This window comes from Ostrinia nubilalis, chromosome 15 (assembly GCF_963855985.1).
Source record: "Ostrinia nubilalis chromosome 15, ilOstNubi1.1, whole genome shotgun sequence".
In the NCBI taxonomy this organism is placed as follows: Eukaryota; Metazoa; Arthropoda; class Insecta; order Lepidoptera; family Crambidae; genus Ostrinia; species Ostrinia nubilalis.
The window spans coordinates 4,770,745-4,792,119 of record NC_087102.1 but is presented as its reverse complement, the minus strand read 5'-3'; the positions used below and the strand labels follow the sequence as shown (position 1 = coordinate 4,792,119).

General features: G+C 36.9%; 1 protein-coding gene across 2 annotated transcripts in view; it reads right to left on the bottom strand.

Annotated features, from left to right (window-relative positions):
• LOC135078442 (neuropeptide CCHamide-2 receptor-like) overlaps positions 1–21,159 on the bottom strand; it is a 94,372-nt gene extending 73,213 nt beyond the window's left edge. For both annotated transcript variants that reach the window (XM_063972997.1, XM_063972998.1), the window contains exon 1: positions 20,839–21,159. The gene's annotated coding sequence lies outside the window, so the exon portion shown is untranslated. The remainder of the gene's footprint in view (positions 1–20,838) is intronic.
• Between the last annotated feature and the right edge of the window lie 216 nt (positions 21,160–21,375).

Here is a 21,375-nt window from a genome sequence, read left to right as displayed (position 1 = left end):
CCCGCGACTTCGTACGCGTGGATCCCGTTTTACCCCCTTCATCTATCTTACGCGGTTTAGATTTTTTCATACAAATGTTTTTTCCCGCTAACTCCCGTTCCCGTTGGAATTTCGCAATATCCTGTTGTAACTAAGCTTTCAGATTACTAAGGGACCTGCATGCCAAATTTCAAGCGTCTAACTTAAGCGGTTTAGATTTTTCATGCAAAAGGATTTTCCCGGTAATTCCTGTTCCTGTGGGAATTTCGGGAATTCCTTTCTTAGTGCACCTCTACGGTACCTAAGCTACGTCCCTTATAAATTTCAAGTGCCTACGTTTAACCGTTTAGGATGTGCGTGGGTATGTCAGTGAGTCAGTCATACAAAAGGAATTTCCCGCTAATTCCAGTTCCCGTGGGAATTTTGCAATATCCTGTTGTAACTAAGCTTTAAGTTTACTAAGGTACATGCAAAATTTTAAGCGTCTAACTTACGCGGTTTAGATTTTTTCATACAAATGTTTTTTCCCGCTAACTCCCGTTCCCGTGGGAATTTTGCAATATCCTGTTGCAACTAAGCTTTAAATTTACTAAGGTACCTGCATGCCAAATTTCAAGCGTATATCTTGCGTGGCTTAGATTTTTTCATACAAATGTTTTTTCTCGCTAATTCCCGTTCCCGTTGGAATTTTGCAATATCCTGTTATAACTAAGCTTTAAGTTTACTAAGGTACTTGCTTGCCAAATTTCAAGCGTCTAACTTAAGTGGTTTAGATTTTTCATACAAAAGGATTTTCCCGCTAATGCCCGTTCCCGTGGGAATTCCTAAGTATCCTATAACCTGCCCAGGAGTATGAAGAATAATTGTACCAAGTTTCGTTAAAATCCGTCGAGTAGTTTTTGTTTCTATAAGGAACATACAGACAGACAGACAGACAGACAGACAGACAGACAGACAGACAGACAGACAAAAATTTTACTGATTGCATTTTTGGCATCAGTATCGATCACTAATCACCCCCTGATAGTTATTTTGAAAATATATTTCATGTACAGAATTGACCTCTCTACAGATTTATTATAAGTATAGAAGATAGATAACCCAGAATAACATATAGGCTATAATTTATGACGATCTGTGACAAACGAAATTTCACGCGGGTGAAGCCGCGGGCAAAAACCAGTAAGGTCATAATATCTATTTGTACATCTTTCCAACAATTACTCCAAAGAAAATGTATTACATATTTATTATGTGTTCAAGAATTTATGTATAATCTTTATTTACTTAAAAGTTGCGGTACAAAAAGCGAATTTAACGCCGTGTGGCATTCTCTAAAAGTTAAATTAGCTGCCAGTGGCGCCTGACGTTTCCTTCCACATTATAATTGCCATTTCAGATGCCCAAATATTAAGATTCTAAGTAAATTTAAAATACAAAAGGCTTTTGTAAGTACTTAATTAATTTAATATTCTCCTAAATCAACATTTCCTCGACTCCAAACGATCGTCATTTAAAGTTGTCCAAACATCTCCGAGTTTACTTAGAAAAGAGACAAAAGTTTTTGAATAAAATATCATTAAACAATATACAAACTTTACTTTTACTTTCTTAAAGTTTATAAATGCTAAATTGTTGTTAATGACTGCAGACAATTTAATATTAAATTTTCTCTGAAACTTGCATAAAGTATTGTACAGTTCTTTGCATAATAGCTACGTAAAGAGCAATTTGATTAATTTTTAGAAGGTTATAGAATAACGCCTCAAATGAGTTATAATTAATAACATCATATTAAGCTGCTGCTGGAAGAAACAATTTATCCATCATAGAGCGCCAAATAGCATTGCCTGCTTTATTTTTCATAAATCTATCGTAAATAATTTTATAATCGTTCAATTTTAGTCAGATCCAGGTCATGCCTCAGCCTCAGCTTCATCTATCCATAGCCAATCCCATAATAAAATTGTCATTATGCTAGGTGAGGAATTGCTTAGTAACTGAACAGTTCCTACTGTCAGGTAGGTATCACTAACAACTAGGTACTATAAATACGATCAGAATAAATAATCGATCCTCAAATGTTGAATGTTTTCATATTTCCTATCACACCTTATTATGTCTAAGTATTTATTGTTAGGCAGGGCTAGGGCTCTAGGGACTTAGTGTCTTAGGGAATAGGGACTCTAGGCTCACTAGGGAGTTAGTTCCCTTCCTGACCGCATATCCCGGGCACGGGAGCGGTGCCTTACAACCACTGCCTCCCGCCCGTACATCTTCGAGCCGGATCATTATCATCAGTAACCTTCAGGACCCTACAGTCGGTCTTATCAGCTTATTTACTTGGCGTCGGGAAGGGGTGCCTTACAACCACTCCAAACCCCGACTGCTCAAACATTTCTTACAACATTTAGCATTATCAAGACATCGACCATACACTGGTCTTCCCATATCAATCGGGAATATCAATTTATTTCAGTAACATTATTATTTGTTACGTAATATCATTCATTCATAACACTTCGCAAGCAATGTAGCAAAACTGGCCAACTCGTGAATTAACATTTTCACTGAGCGCGGTATTAACATCATCATTATCAAATCATCAAATGGTAGCAACCAAGAAAGCTATCAACTTTATCATTATCAAGGTTATGTAGCAATCAAGAGTCTACATAACTTATTATCAAACAAGTAGCAATCAAGACGCTACAAAACAAGCAAACAAGATCAACAAAGTGGCAATCAAGACGCTACTGATCTTAACATTATCATTTTATCAAGTTGTAGTACCTAGCAAGAGGCTACAAATAAACATCGTGGTCCGTACGGTGCTACTCACAAACAAACATATAACATTAACATTGTGGCCCGTACGGTATCACTAAACATTATCATTTATCATTAACATTGTGGCTTGTGCATTGCCACAAAAACATCATTTTTTACATTATCATACTTTGCTACATTGCAAGCGCATTTCTTAGCATCAGCGATTCTCGCACAGTTTAAACATTCTGCAAACGTGAGCATTTTGCAGTCAATGACATTATCAAGTAACAAACATTTTATTACTTTTCAAAGTAGGTCAACTTAATCATAGGCAGTGTAGTTAGCAATTTGGGTGGGGGAAATTATAACATCATAAAATCTTACAATCATAACATAACATCAGGCAGCGTATATTCAACTCAACTCCGCTAGCCTTATCAAAAACATTTATCAGTTCTATTGTCCTCAAATATCAAATTATTAATACCTTCTACACCAACACCTATCCTATCCTATCATCAAGCAACGACAACTACAATTATCAAGTAACATCGACTACCATCAACTATACCAACCATCATCATCGATAACCAAGGGGACTGCACCCTGGACACCAAGCAGCCAGGACACTGCACCCTGGACAACAAGCAGCCAGGAGACTGCAGCCTGGACTCACAGCAGCCAGGTCATGCAGCCCCACAACAGCAGCAGCTACAGTCGGAGCATCAGCATCTCCACTGCAGCACTGACCAGCATCATCGGAATAGCACCAACCTGACAGCAGCGGATCAGTTACCAGCCTCCCGGAAGTGGGTCTCACCGGTAACCGAGAAGTCGCATATGCTGTTCAGTTCGACACAAGCCAAGAAGGCAAACTATCAAGAGGACGACAGCCAGAACATCAAGAAGCCTGGACAACCAAGGGGACTGCAGCCTGGACACCAAGCAGCCAGGACACTGCACCCTGGACAACAAGCAGCCAGGAGTCTGCAGCCTGGACACACAGCAGCCAGGTCATGCAGCCCCACAACAGCAGCCTGACTGTAACAGCAGCCAGGCCATACCAGCAGCCTTGGCCACACGTCAGCGCCAGGCCACATCAACGGCCTTGGCAACACTTGCCAGGCCACACCAGCAGCCTGACCACAACAGCAGCCAGGCCATACCAACGGCCTTGGCAACACCTGCCAGGCCACACCAGCAGCCTGACCACAACAGCAGCCAGGCCATACCAGCGGCCTTGGCAACACCTGCCAGGCCACACCAGCAGCCTGACCACACCAGCGTCAGGCCATATCAGCAGCCTTGGCAACATCAGTGCCAGGCCACATCAGCAGCCTTGGCCACACCAGTGCCAGGCCTCATCAGCAGCCTCGGCCACATCAGTGCCAGGCCACATCAGCAGTCACGGCCACTCCAGTACCAGGCCACACCAGCGCCAGGCCCGCGAGCATCCTGGCCTCACCAGGAGCCAGGCCCGCGAGCTGCCTGGTCAACCAACCAGCCAGGTGGACACCAAGTGGACAGCCAACCAGAGGTCCACCACCTGGGCCATCAGCCGCTCATGGAGTCACCGGCAGCCAAGGTCTACGGTCATCGGACAGCAGGGCAGCCACGTGCAGCATCCTCCGCGCCTTCTTCTTCTGCGAGATGCCAATATGTACGAGCACGATCAGCGAGCATCGACCGCCGGGCGACCCATGAACCCTCAACGTGCACCGTCGGCTCTCTACACCGACGGCACACTAGCATAAACTTGTAACTGTGTACACTAAATAAAATAAGTATAAATAGCAATAGTTAACAGCAATAAAACAGATATCAACCGTCCGTCGTTGTGTCTCATTTCCCCCCGCTGCGGCCAAGACACCCTTAGCCGTCGCTATGATCAGTCCGGTGAGTCTGCCGGGCTGTCAGCGGGTCCCCGCCGCCTACCTGCCGTCCTAACGCTGCTACCCTGGGTGACCTGGGCACAGCTTCCTTCCTATCAAACCCTTATTATGTCTAAGTATATATTGTTAGGCAGGGCTAGGGCTCTAGGGACTTAGTGTCTTAGGGAATAGGGACTCTAGGCTCACTAGGGAGTTAGTTCCCTTCCTGACCGCATATCCCGGGCACGGAAGCGGTGCCTTACAAACACTGCCTCCTGCCCGTACAAGGCAGATAAGAGCCATCAAAGTGGTCACCCATCTATAGACAACCATGACAAAAGTTGCCTAACTTTGATGATCGTTTCTAAAGCACCACCGCCACTGAGCTACGATCTTCTCTACACTGGCCGGTGAAATTGTTTCATAAATTTCCCGAATAAACGGGAAACTGTAACGGCATTACGTCATAAGCACGTGCGCCCATTCAACAATCGGCCGACTATAACTCATTTCAACGTAAACTCTGTATCGTTGTAAAAATCTACGTTATTTGTAGGGACAGCAATTTGGGCTTAATTATATAGTAATTTAGGCTTTCTTTTCCGTTAATTATGTACTATTTTTGATAATCAAAATGATTATGATTTTATTAATAAAAATATTTGAAAAATAGTGTTTATAAAAACTGAGGGTATAACCGTAGTGTAATATAACCGTTTATGAGGCGCCTGGCATGAGCCGATTAGACGGCTTTACGTGCTCTCTGAACTCTCAACCACATTATCATATTTCTTTTCTAATGGTTAGGTGATTCCAGCCTGAAATGTGCTACCTAGACTAGGAATATATCTTCTAATAAAAATTCATCCCTATTGTCTCTAGTCACGGCATCATGCGTGAACGGCTGAACCGATTTTTCTAATTCTTGTTTTGTTTGTGTTTGTTGTGAGGAGAATGTTCTTGCGTAAGAATAATTAAGAAATTAAGTAAACATAACGCATACCAACCATATTAAACAAGACAACGTCTATCGGGACAGCTACCTGTCATCCGCTTTGCAACGGAGGGAAGTCGAACCTTAAAACTTCGAACTCTTCCTATGTTCTTCTTATTAATTTCGTTGCGGGTCCAATGACAGTTTAACTTTCCCCCGGGACAAACTTGACCTTCACTGGTTGGTTTTTATTGGCGGTCAAGCTGTAGATTCTGGCTACACAGGAGTTGCAGCGGTGGGAACAAGAGGTGGAAATAGTCCCGTTGTCGGGACAGCTAGAGTTTATGTATCTATTCCATCTGCAAATCTTACTCGGGAATATCCCGAATCGGGTAATAAACATTCGTGAAAGCGTTTACTCAATCAATAACTAAAAAAATGATTGAAAAATAACAACCAGTTTCTACTTTCATCAAAGACAGTAATTTGACAAAACTAAAAACAAAATTACGTTCGGGCGATTTAACGAAATTGGATCTAAATGCAATTCAGGCTTTAACCAACATCTGAGAGTGACAGTTTCCATTATCTACAATTCAACCCAGACCAAAATGACGTTTTGTTCTATACATCCATTATACAGTAGCTAACATTTCAGATAACATAAATACACTAGCTGACCCGGCAAACTTTGTACCGTCAATAAAATGTTGTCTTGTAGTAAAAACGTGAATTATAATAATCCAATAATTATTTACAAATTCGAGTTGTGAAAATGTATCGTTAAAATTCGTCTGTTGTGAGTGAGAAAAAACAAAAGAGTAACAACATTGGTCGCCGAAAAAAAAATTGTTTTTTCTTAGTGGCCAGTGTCGTGTAGCTAAATACGAGTAAGGTACCTATTGTATTTTGCATCGGATAAAGCGGATCACTTCATTTACATTCCGGAGTGAAACCATTCCTATTCAAGTGCAAACGGAATGACTCCCTGGCGGGTATGTAAGGCCACGTACGTGTAAGAGCGGAGCGTAAAGCGGGTATCAAGATGTTTTAAATAGAAATAATTTCATTATATTATTATTAACTACTCCACAAAATAGAAAAAAAAGAAAAGTCACAAGCTTCTAATATTTGAGTGCTAGAATCTGGTGTTAGAATAGAAAAAAACTAAAATGTAGATGAAATTTTCGTACCCTAGAGGGCCCATGATGTTCTTTGTATTAAGGTTCTAATGGTAGCAATAAATAGTTCAGCACTGGAAAGAAATCTTTAATCAATCGCAACCAAATATGGCACTTCATTTGCTTACCTACTTAAACTTAATTTTAGGCTAAGGCGGAATCCAGAGCGAACTCAGCGTCAAAATTCCATCATGTTAAAAAAGTTAATATTGTATTTTGTCGAAATGTCGCATAAAATATGTATGTATGTGCCCAATAAATTGTCACATTTTTTTTTCTTCGGCTTGTTTCACGCTTCTCGCTAAGCCCCGAGTGTAACATGTACTAACTAATGCGCATTTTCATGTTTGACTTTGATAGTTGACTCGGGCTTCTGCGAGAATTAATCAAACTGTCAAAATTCACAGCTAACTTGTGTTTCAAAGCAGGTACTCAAATGAACATGCGCTAGTAATGTTTTGGATTCGATTACTAGAACACGATGAATACGTCTTACCAAAATTACGAATATTGCAATAAGAATAGGTCACGAAAAATTAAAGAGATAATTAAGAATTGTATTGTACCACTATTTGTAATGTGACATGCAATAAGCAGTTTGAATTAGAATTTGAGAAACCTCTAATAACGTATAAGAGATCATAGATAGCAGTTTTCTTACAAGTAATTCAAAATCATATCCTTATCTTCTAACACCGACTGTATATTAATAAATGGTCGTCAGAAATTATTATTATCAGACTATCTAAATCCCAGCACTGTAAAATAGTACTTCGCACGGGAGCTAAGTATACCTTAAAACCTTCCTCTGAAATCCCTCTATCTATTAAAAAAAACCGCATCAAAATTCGTTGCCTAGTTTAAGAAATCTAAGGGTACATGGGGACAGACAGCGGAAAGCGACTTTTTTTACACTATTTAGTGATTAAAACTGCACAAAACACCCTACTCTAGCTTGTTATGACTGCACTAGTGTTACGACACCAATATCGTCCCGAAATACGAATTGTAGTACGATTACGAATATCGTCAATATCGTCGAGTCACGTAATTCATCAGGCTGGCTACGTGCGTCGACTGGTGACAGTGACATTACTCCGCACATTAGTACCTTAATTGATCGATAAATACGATCTGAAGCGATTTTGTTCGATTTTATTGGTGAGCAGGTGATTTGGATTCTTTGTTTAAGAGGTTAGACGTGGGATTGTAGTGATGTTTGACTTTAGCTATTCCAATGTTTAATTTAAATATATTTTTTTAAAGATTATTAGTAATTGTTATTTCACAAATTACTAATACTCCCGTTAGACCTTCGTACTAAGCTAAATATGCTTGTGTCACGAGTGAGATCACCACAATTTATAGACAAGCGGCGGCGGGGACCGAACCCGCGTTCCTGGATCACGAATCGGCTATCATGGCTTCAAAAGCGATTAGCTGGTTATCGGCTATCACACCTGAGTGTTAAGTGAGATGTAGTCAAGGATGGGACATACCTATCCTGTAAGTGCCAATTCACTCTTGTCATGAAGAGAATACAAACTTGATACAATTGACCATTTTCTCTAATTTACCATTTTCAAATTAAACGTCGCAGTTTTAACTTTAAGAAATAGGGAAAAAATTGACATACCTACAAAGTAATAACTAATACAATAAACTTAAGTCATAACTAGTCATAGGTAGACCGACAATCTAATGAAGGTCGCGGGAGGTGCCTGGATGCGAGCGGCGCAGGACCGGTCTTTGTGGCAATCCTTGGGGGAGGCCTTTGTCCAGCAGCAGTGGACGTCTTTCAGCTGAAACGAACGAACGAGCGAAAGTCGTAACACACTTACGGATCATGTAGGTATACTTTAATTATTATAATAAATGTATTCTACTTTCCAATTGTCACTGACCGATGACAGAAAGCAACTTACGGATAGGCATACCTTAGAATTAGTTTTAATAAGCAGGTTCAAGGGGCGGTCCTAGCAACCGTTATAGACCATTAACTATTAAACTATGTATGAGGAAGCAATACTACCATTAATAACAGCGTCAAATTTTAATGTCCATTTCATTCTTAAAGAAAGCATAGAAATTCACGCCCCTTTGTGTATTCCCGACATCAACATTACACGATATGTCATATACTCGTACATAGGTCTGGATCCATCTGTATGCTGGAATAAGTAAGCGACTCTACCATAACAGGGTAATGGCATGATGACATTTTTATTGTAGTTTGTATGATTAATACTAGTATGCTATAAATCAAACGTAAGAGAGCTGCCGCATGTCGTTGAGTGTTCAGAGGGATTATGTAGTGTGAGTTTACATCAAACGTCGTCACTAGCGAGCGCGTTAAAAAATAATATGAAGATTTTAGTTCTTGAAAGTTTCCGCTAGGGGCGCTGTACGTACAATCCGTCATATTTAATGTCACTTTTTTCGCAGTCGACAACTAATGCGTTTGACGTAAACTGACACTACGCCTGATATTATATTTATTAGAATAAACATGACAGTTACTTAAAGTATACTTTCAAAGTCTCTACTTTCCTTTTGAAAACTTCACTGACCTAACTCATTCGACCCGATGACCAAATGACTTTCAAAAGCCAATGACAATTAATTCGAAAAGACCAGTGATCCCCAACCTTTTCTGGAACACCGATGCGCTTTATTTTCGTAATAGCTCGAAAGGACCATGAGCATTGAGCATTTAACAAAAGTTGCTAGAGTAACATAATTAAATCTGAATTTTGAATCAATGTTAACTTTAGGAAATCTTCTGTAGATGTTCTAAAAGGCGAGTTCGTGCCAAAGTAAGACAAAATTAGTTCAACCATCAAGTTAGTGCCGACTAACGTTGTTTCTATTTATTTCAACTGGCAGACAGTGGTGACTGAGTTTGTTGCGGCGCTTCTTCTCAGCACTTGCCAAATGTTGGTCTCGAAGCGCTGCATGGTAGGGCAAAAAGATTATAATATGAGACATGTGAAAGCTCCGTAAGAGCAAAACTTTTAAAGTATTTTTTAAATAGTGTTTTATTTTTTTATTTTTCTTGCAAACTTTTGACTTTGACATTGCTGTCAAAAAAGTTCCTTACAACGTAGAGTTTTGAATGGGGCAAATAGCACAGATTGAGTTAGTTAGTTCTTTAGATTTCTAGGGCCTAATTCCCACAGAGACCCTAGAAATCAAGGCTCGCAATTAGATAGGGTATAATGCAATTAATGTTACATATTCATGACAACACTGTTCTACACTTAGGGCAACATTAATTAGTTAGGGATTACGTGTTCACTAGGTTTGCTTGCTTATTACAGATACGAGTACATCGGCTAATTTGTAAGCAGGTTTTAACTATATCTAGATGATGCTTGGGTAGAATAATACGACTTTAACATAGCACAAAATAAAAATTCTATATTTTTTTTAAATTCGAAACGTAGAAATATTAGCATGATGATTGATGATGATACATGAGTACCTACAGTAAGATTTTGTCAAAAGAATTTAAGAGATATAAATATTTTCCGACTAGCTACCGGGCCATGCTTTGCAAAGGTGCAATATGTAAATATTATATTTTCTAAAAAAACTTCCAAAATCAAAAATCAAAAATATTTATTCAATTTAGACCACAAGTGGCACTTATGAACGTCAAAATATAGTAAATAATAAAAAAGAAAAGGTAGCCCTTATGGGGCACTTTACATGTCTCTTTATCTTTTGGGCCCTACCAGCGCTTCGAAACCCTCCCTAATCTAATATTGATAAAAACCACATTAAAATCTGTTGCGTCGTTAAAAACATTTAAGCATAGAGATAAATATGGCGAAATTGTTATGTATCTTCCAATTAATATCGGTGTGACTAACCAAGGGTTATATGAACTATGTATGGAACACGTCACATCAATATTCTACCAAACTCACATGGTTTCGTATATTTAAGACGAAGGACCTTTACGTAACGACTACATAATAGCTCTGAGCTTCGCAAAGCCCAATAGAAGATAATTTCAGCATTTAACTCATGTATTTTTAGTCTAAGTAAACTCAGTGGGCACATGTAGACACAAGATGATGTATCTTGACTCGACCTTTACTTGGCCTTTCCTAGGAATCCCCAAATAGATTTCGATTAGGGCTTTTGTCAAAGTCAATTTTACTTGCTAAATAGTCAGGATAGTGAGAAAGGGATAGATAGAAACTGTTTATTGTGTAGTAACTTTTTAGTGAGGGTAGAATGGAGGTGACCTAGACTTTTGGGTCTATTCCACTTTCACCACCACTATTCCTATCCATGAGTGATCAAAGGACACCAAATTGTCGCTTAAAATCCACTTTCTTCAAAGACATCACTTGGGTGATGAAATCCAGGTGATTAAAGTAGCATAGACCACCTTTTGCTCTTCACGAACGATCTAATACATAATACAACACAGTCAATCACGAAATAGGTATTTAGTAGTCCATGTAAAATCATAAAGTAAGAGCACCTTTGTTTCTTGTTAAAAAATAATCACACTGATCATACGGTTCATAATCTCCATCATTTCCAATTTACTCGGTAAAAAATAAATTTCCATAAAAGATAAAGCGTGAAGAATGAGCACTTCAGTTCGTATTACGCGGGATGTTTGCAGATATTAAACTTGGAGCAGTTCAATTACAAAGCTTTGAGATCGACGTCCTGGAGTGTGTGGTCTGAATCACGAACCACAGATCAAAAGCTAAGCGTGTGAGCTAGCTCATTCTCTCGATTCAAACTGGAAGAAGAAGTACCTACTTATTCTACTTACATAATTTCAATCTTCTTATAATATTCTTCTTATGAAGTCTTTCTATAAAGATTCATTGAGTAACTGTTTTTTGTAGCAATTGGTTTGTACGAGACAAAAAAGAGATGTTTTGTATAGTTCGGTTCAAACAGTTTCCGATTTATTCGGTACTAGCTAACCCGGCGAATTTCGTACTGCCAATAAAAATCCCGCTTTGAAAATATTCTAAGTAGCCTGTGTTTATCAGGGATGAGATTCTAATAAAAATATTCTAAGAAAAATATTTTTTCTAATTATTTTAGTGTAGAAAAATGCAACTTCTTCCTTTTAAGGTCCTAAATCGTGAAAAATGAGGGATGTTTGCTGTATTAAACTCCGAGTTCAATTAGGTACAAGGCGCTTGAGATCGACGTCCTGAACTCCCGAGTGTGTGGTCGGGAACCTTGTGGTGGGAATTTGTTGAAAATGGCACATGGCTCTAAAGTTTTAAAAAAGTAAGTCTGAGTTGCACCATCTTACTTTAACTTTAACAAACGTCAAAAATCCGTCCAATTCCATACAAAAAGCACCGGTTATTGTAATAGTTACGGTTAAAGTACCTAAGTTGGTGCAACTCACCCTAAGTGGTCCATGTGAGACCAAAAAGTTTAGGCACCTCTATGTTCGTAACACATACATGTAAATCGTTTGTTGTAACCAAAAGACGTCCACTGCTGCGCCGCCTGCATCCAGGTACCTCCCGCGACCGTCACCAGATCGTCGGTCCACCTAGTAGGAGGCCTGCCCACACTACGTCTTTCAGCTCGTGGTCGCCACTCGAGAAGGTTTCTGCCTACCATCAGCAAAAAAAAGCATTTTATATAGGAGCGACACTTAAATATTTATTTTATTATCTTTTTTGTTGCTATAGCGGCCCAAAAAAAACACTATTCAACTGTCTAGCTATCACGATTGATGAGATAAAGACTGGTGACGGATAGAGGAGTCTTAAAATAGGGTCGGCCATTTTCCTAGGGCAAAAAAAGGGTTCCGTTTTTACTCTTTGGGTACGGAACCCTAAAAAGCGCGTATCTAGTGATATAGGTACAATTCTCGTACTGGTAAAAGAGTTATTTGATTAAAGGGTGTTTTTTAGCACACAGCAGCAAAAGCAAAAGGCTTTTCATTCAAAACCTTTGAGATTTAAAACCACAGTCGTGCGTGTGAAAGAGGGAAATTGGAACTCTATACGGATATTTGCACCTAAATAATGAATGAAAAACTTTTGTATGTGAGTACTAACACCATCGAATAAATTACTCAATTTTGGGTGTCAAAAACATTATGTAAAAGGTATGAATAGTATTGAATTTGGGTACATGAATAAAATAAAATAATATAGTACCCAATTTGATTTAAATAAACAACTTGAAAAAATCGTACTGTCTAAGGCGGGATTAGGAACTCACGACCGACAATTTAGTTTGAGAAGCGACTCCATTCGCTAAGAAATTTCAATACCCAATTTGTGTCAAAAATGTATGTGTAAAAAAAATTAAAAATGGCGCAGTCGGGTAAACAGTACTGAAAATAGGCAAAAAACAGTAGATGTATGAACTCTATCGATTTAATATTTAGGAACGAATTTCATATAAACATGAGATCATAGTAAAGTTGTAAAATGCTTTTCATTTTGAATTTAAGTTATTTCTGAAAATTGACTCAATTTATGTAATGTGGGTAGGAAAACACGTCGCAATGTAATTCATATTTAAGATTGGTAATAAAAATGACAGAAATTGTATGATCATTGTGTAAGGTTTTTTTAAGATTGTACGAGTATATCGTTTTCAACACAATAATAAACGTCTGATGTAGGTATAATAATATCTTCATTTCTTTGTTCTATTTCCTATTGTTGGAGCCTTAAATCAGTTTTATTTACAACTCGAAACCCGATGTTAATGTTACGGTCTGACATGAAATACCTATGATGTAACATTTTTTGGAAATGTGAAGCAAATCGACATCATCGTGTCGTTTGATTCTAAATTGGATTTGTGATTGAATGTGTTACAAAGTTAATGTGTTTGCTGATAGGGGTGGTCTTCTGAGTGTGAGATCGATGAATCGATTGGTAAAATCGTTTTATTTATCGATGGATTCCATCGGCAGTCAATCTTGGTCACAAAAAAATTGAGAATCGATTTTTCCTTTTTCGTTTTCCGAAAAAGGGAAAATCGATTCTCATTTTTTTTCCTCATCAATGACTTTTTGGTTTTACCTTGCATATCGCAAAATACGAGTTTTATAATGAGTCTGTTGAACTTGGATAAAAATATCTCTAAATCTATGATATATGGTATCGTGCTTACTATTCCTTGAATTTAATACAAATCGCTAACATCGAAGTGAAACTCATTGACTAAACTTTTTAGTTTAAATACTGTGTACTATCTTCGAATTATAAAGTACCTATCTTCTTTATAGAGCAGTAATAATCAAGAGATCCATCCATATCTTACTAAGAAGTAGAGCTATTATAGATTAAAATATGATAGACGGGATTGCAAGTTAGCACTCGTATTGATACATAAGTATACAGTACGATATTATCTTAATGTTGTCTGTACATTTAATGTTTGTGTCCGATAGAAAGTATATGTTTCACATATTTTTTGATGCCAATCAATGGTGCTTATGAGTCTGACCAGAATGGCGCCCTACATGTCGTTGCTCCTTACCCTCTATGTGTCCTCTTTTGTGTAGATCAAAGGGCATAGTCGCATCGATAGTCGAGAGGGTAATACGTCATAGTACACATCCATCATTTATAAAGTTTTATAGATATTCTAAAAGTTCTACACTAGGTAGATAATAATATGTGGTACAGTGACACAGTGGTAACCTATTAAAGTTGATGGTAACTGAATCTGCATTTATCTGAATAAATACTAAGATCCAATACATGAGTTCACAAAAGCCTCAAAATGTTCTTAATTGAACAAGTCAAATCGCCTCCAAAGTTTATTAATCACATTTATTTCAACCAATGAATAAATCTATACAGGGTGGAAACGATAAGTGATCTCACTTGATTATTTCTAAAATATACAAGATAATCGAATAACTGGTTACTGATCCTGAAAGTGCTTCACGAGCTCTATCCAACGGTATAAATAATAGGTTACAATATAAACTGGATCTATGCAAATATTCAATGTTTCCAGCTTCCACACATTTAGTAAAACTACTACTATTAAAAACTACACAAGTCAACAACTATTAAAAACTGTACAAGATATCCAAAAACTGGTTACTAATCTTGAAAGTGCTTTACGAGCTCTATTCAACAGTACCAATAATAACTTACAGAATAAACTGGATCTATCCGAAAATTGAATGTTTCCAACTTTCATACATTTAGTACTGCCACAGTCGTGGCATTCATGTTTTGATAATATTATAGTAAGTATTAGAGATGAAACGGATATCCGGCAACTATCCGGTAGGCCGGATATCCGGCCTAAATTTACTATCCGGCCGGATACCGGATAGTAACTCACTATCCGGCCGGATACCGGATATTAAAAAACTACGACAACTTCCTATTAATAAAATGAAATACATTAATCTTTGCGGTAAATATAAATAAAATGGCTTATAATAATGACGGCTTTTATTTAAAGTCCAAAAAGTTACAAAAAAGCCATTCTTCAGAAAGCCTTTCAAAAAACTAATTTCTTTTTCTGGGCTATTCACTCTAATGACGAATACATAAATACAGAGTGGCCCAGACGAAAATTCACTTTTGAAAATTGAAGGAAAGGAAAACTGTAGGTAAATTTTTATAGAACTTTAACTATTGCAATTTGAAGGAAATTTAATGCAATTTATTTTTAAATTTACCTTTATTAAATTACATCGCCCAGGAGATTTCCTTGACGCTTACAACATTCGATCAACATACATCAAAATCTTGAAATGCGTTTGTTAGAATTACCTCGAAACCTATTTTCAATTTTTTGCCGAATGCTCAGCTTCAGTTGCTGCATGTTTGTTGGGTTATAAAAGTATACTCTATTCTTAATGTAACACCACAAAAAAGAATTTTCTGGAGAAAGATCAGGGCTTCCTGGTAGCCAGGAGATGTCATCCCTGCCTGAAATTATTTTTTTGTAGGAACATGTCTCTTACCATCCAAATGCTCTCATTTGAAGTGTGACACGTAGCCCATCTTGGTGAAACCAAGTGCTCCGGTCATAGCCTTGCGAATCTTGCAGCTTTAACTTTTCAGCCTACCAGTATAGCATTCTCAAAAATTAATCATCCTTTCAATGCAACAAACCTATTAAGCAGGGATGAAATCTCACTGCCTCTAAGAAGCGCTAATCTCATTCCAGCAGACTTCTTTTTGCGGGGTTACCTTATGAGCAGAGTATACTCTAATAATCCAAAAACTCTGCAGCATTCATCCATCCTGAATCCATTTCGAGGTAACTCTAACGAAAGTTTTCCAAAATTTTGATGTATGTTGACCGAATGTTGTAAACGTCAAGGGAATCACATGTACGATAAAATTTATAAAAGGAAGTAAATTTTAAAATAAATTGCACTAAATTTCCTTTAAATTGCAATAGTTAAAGTTCTACAAAAATGTACAGTTTTCGTTTCAGTGAATTTTCTAAAGTGAATTTTCTTCTGGGCCCCCTTTAGTAAATAATATCTGTTAATGTCGAAATATTGCCAAATAAAAAAGGCGATCTTTTTTTCACTGATGGTTTGATGACATGATGCATGCTGTTCAGTCAGATTACGCAGCAAGTAAACTAATTTAATTTTCGCTATTCAATTACACACTAACGATAGCAACCGAAATCGCTCGAATTGATCTGCCCTCTAGACAAGTGGCAAAATCAGACATTCTATTCGGACAGATTCGATTTTCGAAAAATGTGACTAGTCTAGTCTACTAATAGACCCACTGATCGCGTTCGAAGCACCTGTGCGGCGCTAAACTCGTCACGACATGAAACGAGACAATGGGCCAACTATCCGGCCGCCGGATATCCGGCTATCCGGCCAAGCAGCTGGCCGGATATCCGGTATCCGGTATCCGGCCAAACAACTATCCGTTTCATCTCTAGTAAGTATAGCCTAGAAACAATGTTTTCCATGATCAATTTTAAATGGGAATGTATTTTAAGAGTTGATTTTAAGTGTTTATTATTTTAATAAAAAAAAAATTACACTTAATATTGTGTGGCTAGCATACATTTAGTATGGAGGCTAAAAACATTGAATTTTCGGAAAGATCTAGTTAATTCTGTACCCTATTACTGATACCGTTAGAAAGAGCTCGTGAAGCACTTTCAGGATCAGTAACCAGGTTTTCGATATCTTGTGTAGTTTAGAAATAATTGAGTGAGATCACTTATCGTTTCCACCCTGTATTTAAATTAACACAGCTTCCGCAGGTTATTTGTTTGTCTCTCACAACAATATTTTATCAAAGAAAATGGAAAGAAAGCGAAACTTCCGGAACCTCTACTGTTCTATTTTTAACCTTACTATAGCTATGAAATAAATTCTCCGTATTTTAAATCTCGCAATCATTAGAGTGAGAACTTGGTATTAGGAATACCTTCGAAAAGTCACGCCTTTGCGACATAGCACGTGACATAATGATACGTATCTTATTTTTAGAAAATAATCCTTTCGCCTTTTAAGCGTTGCAGCAGACTTTATTCCATAGACTTCATTATGCAAGGAACTGCTATGCAAAATATAAACTGAATTTATTTTTAAAACAACAGAGAACATGTTTTAAGGAACGTCTGGTGTTACCTTAACAAAATCATGTGTTTCCATAACGTAACATGCAATTATCCTCGGTAAAAATAAGCAGAGATTCTATTAAAGTTTTTCAGCGTGGCATTAGATGAAGATCATTATTACTTTCATCATCATTTCACCCACAAGTCGTCCATTGCTGAACATAGGCCTCCCCCAATGATATCCATATTGACCGGTTGGTAGCGGCCTGCATCCAGCGCCTTCTTGCTACCTCTAAGAGGTCATGGTTAACTTGGGTTTGGGTGGACGTGAGACGCTAACATTGCTTTTTGGATAATACTTATTACTTTAAAATTATGAAATCATCCAATTTCTTCATGCTTTCAAAATATTCAGATTGCATCAATTACGCCGTTTCAACAAAATATTAAATTGATTTTCTTAATTCACAGTTTTGAAACGTTGAATAAGTAATAAAGATCTATTTACTTACTTCGGAAACGGACTAGCTATTTATAATGAATGTAAAGTCCTATAATAAGTGCGTGGGTTGGTGACGTACAGCAATCTAACCACTTAGAACTCAGTTTCCTTGGTGTTATAGTGGCTTCTCGAACGACCTTTACTTAATAAGTAGGTATTGTGTTACCGCTCAACAGTTTAAAAATATTAAGTCAATAGTTGTGGTTTGACAGCTAGTGGAAAATGACGTAGTAAAATGCACTTTATTAGATTGATATAAGTTTTCAGTTATCTCTATGAGGGCTCTCGATATTTTCCCTTTGTGACATTTTATCTAAAAATGCCCAACGCTAAAGAAAATTTATATGATGTTTTGAGATTAAAGATTTATAGACAGTGTCACGTCGTTAAAATGTAATAGAATTTTAAGATTTTAGATGTCATTAAACTTATCCAAATTGAGAAAAATCGTATAAAAGTTATATTATTACGGTTTTATCTCTCTATACCAATATTATGAAACCATATATATTAAAGCTATCATATCAGTTAATTAAAATCTAGTTTGAAATACCTTTCAGCGTCTTACGTTACGTAAGTAAGTAATACCTGACATAAATAGGTAACATTGAAAGCCGTATTAAATCCACAAGATGGTGGAAATTTCCACCATTTTCTTTTCAGTGTGAAAATTTAAGTAACCAAGTTACACTCAGCTAAGCAACTTACTTTTCTAAACGATGTTAAAATTCCACTTTTTACCTTTTCTAAGAACTTCGAGTACTTACCTACTGCATTTCTAGTTTAAAACTCTACGAAAATATTACTTTAAAACTTTTGAGTCTTCGTTGAAAGTTAAACTAAATAATAATTTAATAACGTAAATCTTATAAAATTGCTTTTGAAAAATCCTTTGAGAGGGTGTGATGAAAATAATAAATGGCCGAGAGGAAATCGAGTTATGAATTTATTTATTAATGCGCACCTTTCCATATTTATTCCATATTTTGGGGTAAACCTAAAGGGTTGGATCCAGGTATTTCCGCAAACGGACAAATATGATGACCACGTGGTATTCCTGTCTGCATTTTCTTTGACATACCTATTTTATTAATCCTTTGTTTAGTAGAGACAATTTGCCTTTAGTTTTAGACCTTATTTCGTATGAATAATGTCCAAAATATATTGGTACCGCAACTAGACGAAGGGTTAGGCTTAAGGTCAGCTCATATCTGGTCATGAATTTAATTATTTCTGCATATGACGGTAGATATAGGGCCTTATCAGAGAAATTCAGATTTTTTATTTTTTTTATTTTAATCCTCACTGGCCAGTAAGGGCCTTTTGATAAATGTTCACCTCCTAACTAGTCTAAATAAAGTCCCGAAGACAGAAATTGTGTTCAAGGCATTTCCCTCTACACCGTCGTTACAGCATTCATTGACTGAACTATCTACAGGGTGTTAGGTAAATGGGTATATGAGCCGACACTAGCCCATGTTAACATGGGCATATAAATGGTATGGTGAAGTCAGAAAAATGATATCTTCATTTTAATTATCGTTAATCAGAATTTATAAAATTTATGTTGTATGAAAATTAAAAAAAATAAAATGATGATATCAAATTTCTGACTTCACCATACCATTTATATGACCATGTTTACATGGGCTAGTGTCGACTCATATACCCATTTACCTAACACCCTGTATAGCGTTGTAAGTACCTACCTATAGCAATAAAAATCAATAACGTCACTAAGTGCGCTAGCTTAATTTACTTTAGATCAAATAAAAAAAATCACATAAAATTTGAGAACATAATCCTAGTGAAACAAAGGTAACTACTAAACTTAAAACTTAAAGAAGAAAATGGTAACATTTACTTAACTAATTAGTGATTTTTTAGAAAACTTGTTCTGCCATTCTATAATGGTTTCAACTATTCATTACATTAATGAAGATTATTTAATCAATGATGTTGGTTATTCTATTAATACATTTTACCCTTTGTATTTTTGTCGTGAAACGAAGTAATAGTATATATTATACAGGGTATAAGGGAAAAAGTTAAACAATGGACCCGGTTCACTGTCCCGAACTTGATATCATTTGTCTATTTCACGGAAAGGAAGGACAGTATTTACTTTTTTGCTACTCATCGTACAGATGACGGTACATGAGTTGAATTTTGTAGCATTGTAGTTTTGATAGGAGTGCTTTTGCTTCGAAAACATATTATACGAGTAATATAATTATGTGGATATTATGCTGGCGACTGTATAATATACATACAGACAGATGAACCAGTTGTATCTGATTATCTTTACAGTGTTCACTAAAGATGTTCATATTTCTGTTACTTTACGGACTACATAATATTTTTATTTTAATAAAAATCCACTTTAACCGAAACCGGGTTTTTCTGGAAAAATAACCAGTACTAACCGTAATCAAAACTCTTTGTTTAAGTTTTGTCAATGAAAAATCCCTCACCCTGTATTTTAATTTTAAAATTAATAATACCTTTACCTATGCAAATACTTGTTACTTTCAAACCATTCACTGTAGACTATAGTTAGTAAGATAGAAGTAATGAATCCGACTATAGGCGCTTATTCTTAAACAACATAAACATTGTAAGGAAGTACATATTATTTAAAGAGAAAATATTGTAACAATAATAGGAAAAGTCCTTCAAATATTTACCTACAAAGACAATCATTTTTGGTATGAAAGAGAATCTTTTTTCGCTGTTGATATGATGAACAAGTAAGATATAAGTATGAAAGTTTATTTTAAATTTTAGAAGAATAATAGGACTAAATAATTAGTTAAAATAATATTTGAAATGGCTGAAGTTTAAAATACAACTTTGTAGAGTTCTCAAAATAACGCTGGAACAGTATTTAATATTTGAAAAGTCAATTATGTTTTGTAAACACTTTCTGTAAATATTAAATTACTTTTTAGATGAAAAAATCTTTAATATAAACTTATCAAGTATTCTGCAGATCCGTTCAAATCGCCGGCAGCGAAATGACTATTTTATTAGCTAAATCAATTTATTTTTCTGTTTACTTACCCAAAGCTCGTCAATGAGGTGAGATCAGAATTTTCCAAGCCGTCGCGGCCGCGCCTTAAATCATTGAAGCCAACAAACTTCACTCAATCTAAAATAACACAAGTGCCATAAATATAGAAAAAGTTTTTAAAACTATTCCGTTCAATACTCTTCCAAAAATAACTGGCACAATCACATCCACAAAAAAATAAATCACTTCATGTTCAAATTCAAATTCAGAAAGTTCTAAATTCAAAACAGTTTGGTCCGAAACAGACGCGAGCGAAGTTGCGCGCTTACGCGTCCCATAGGCGGCCACACGGGCGAGTCTCACAGAATGGACTGGAGTCGCACGGTACTCCTCGGGACCAAATAGGAGCAATGCGCATGGTTCGGGAAAAGATAATACGGGGTAGAAAGCAAGCTGAACTGAGAGAAGGCTTTCAATTGTGCTTTCAACGTGACTGCATCTTTCTATTGTGCCAGTGCGAAATGCTGCGGCTGATTAACTGTGCGCCTTTGCCTGCTTTTCTGTTGAATGGAACGCGCCATAACGTT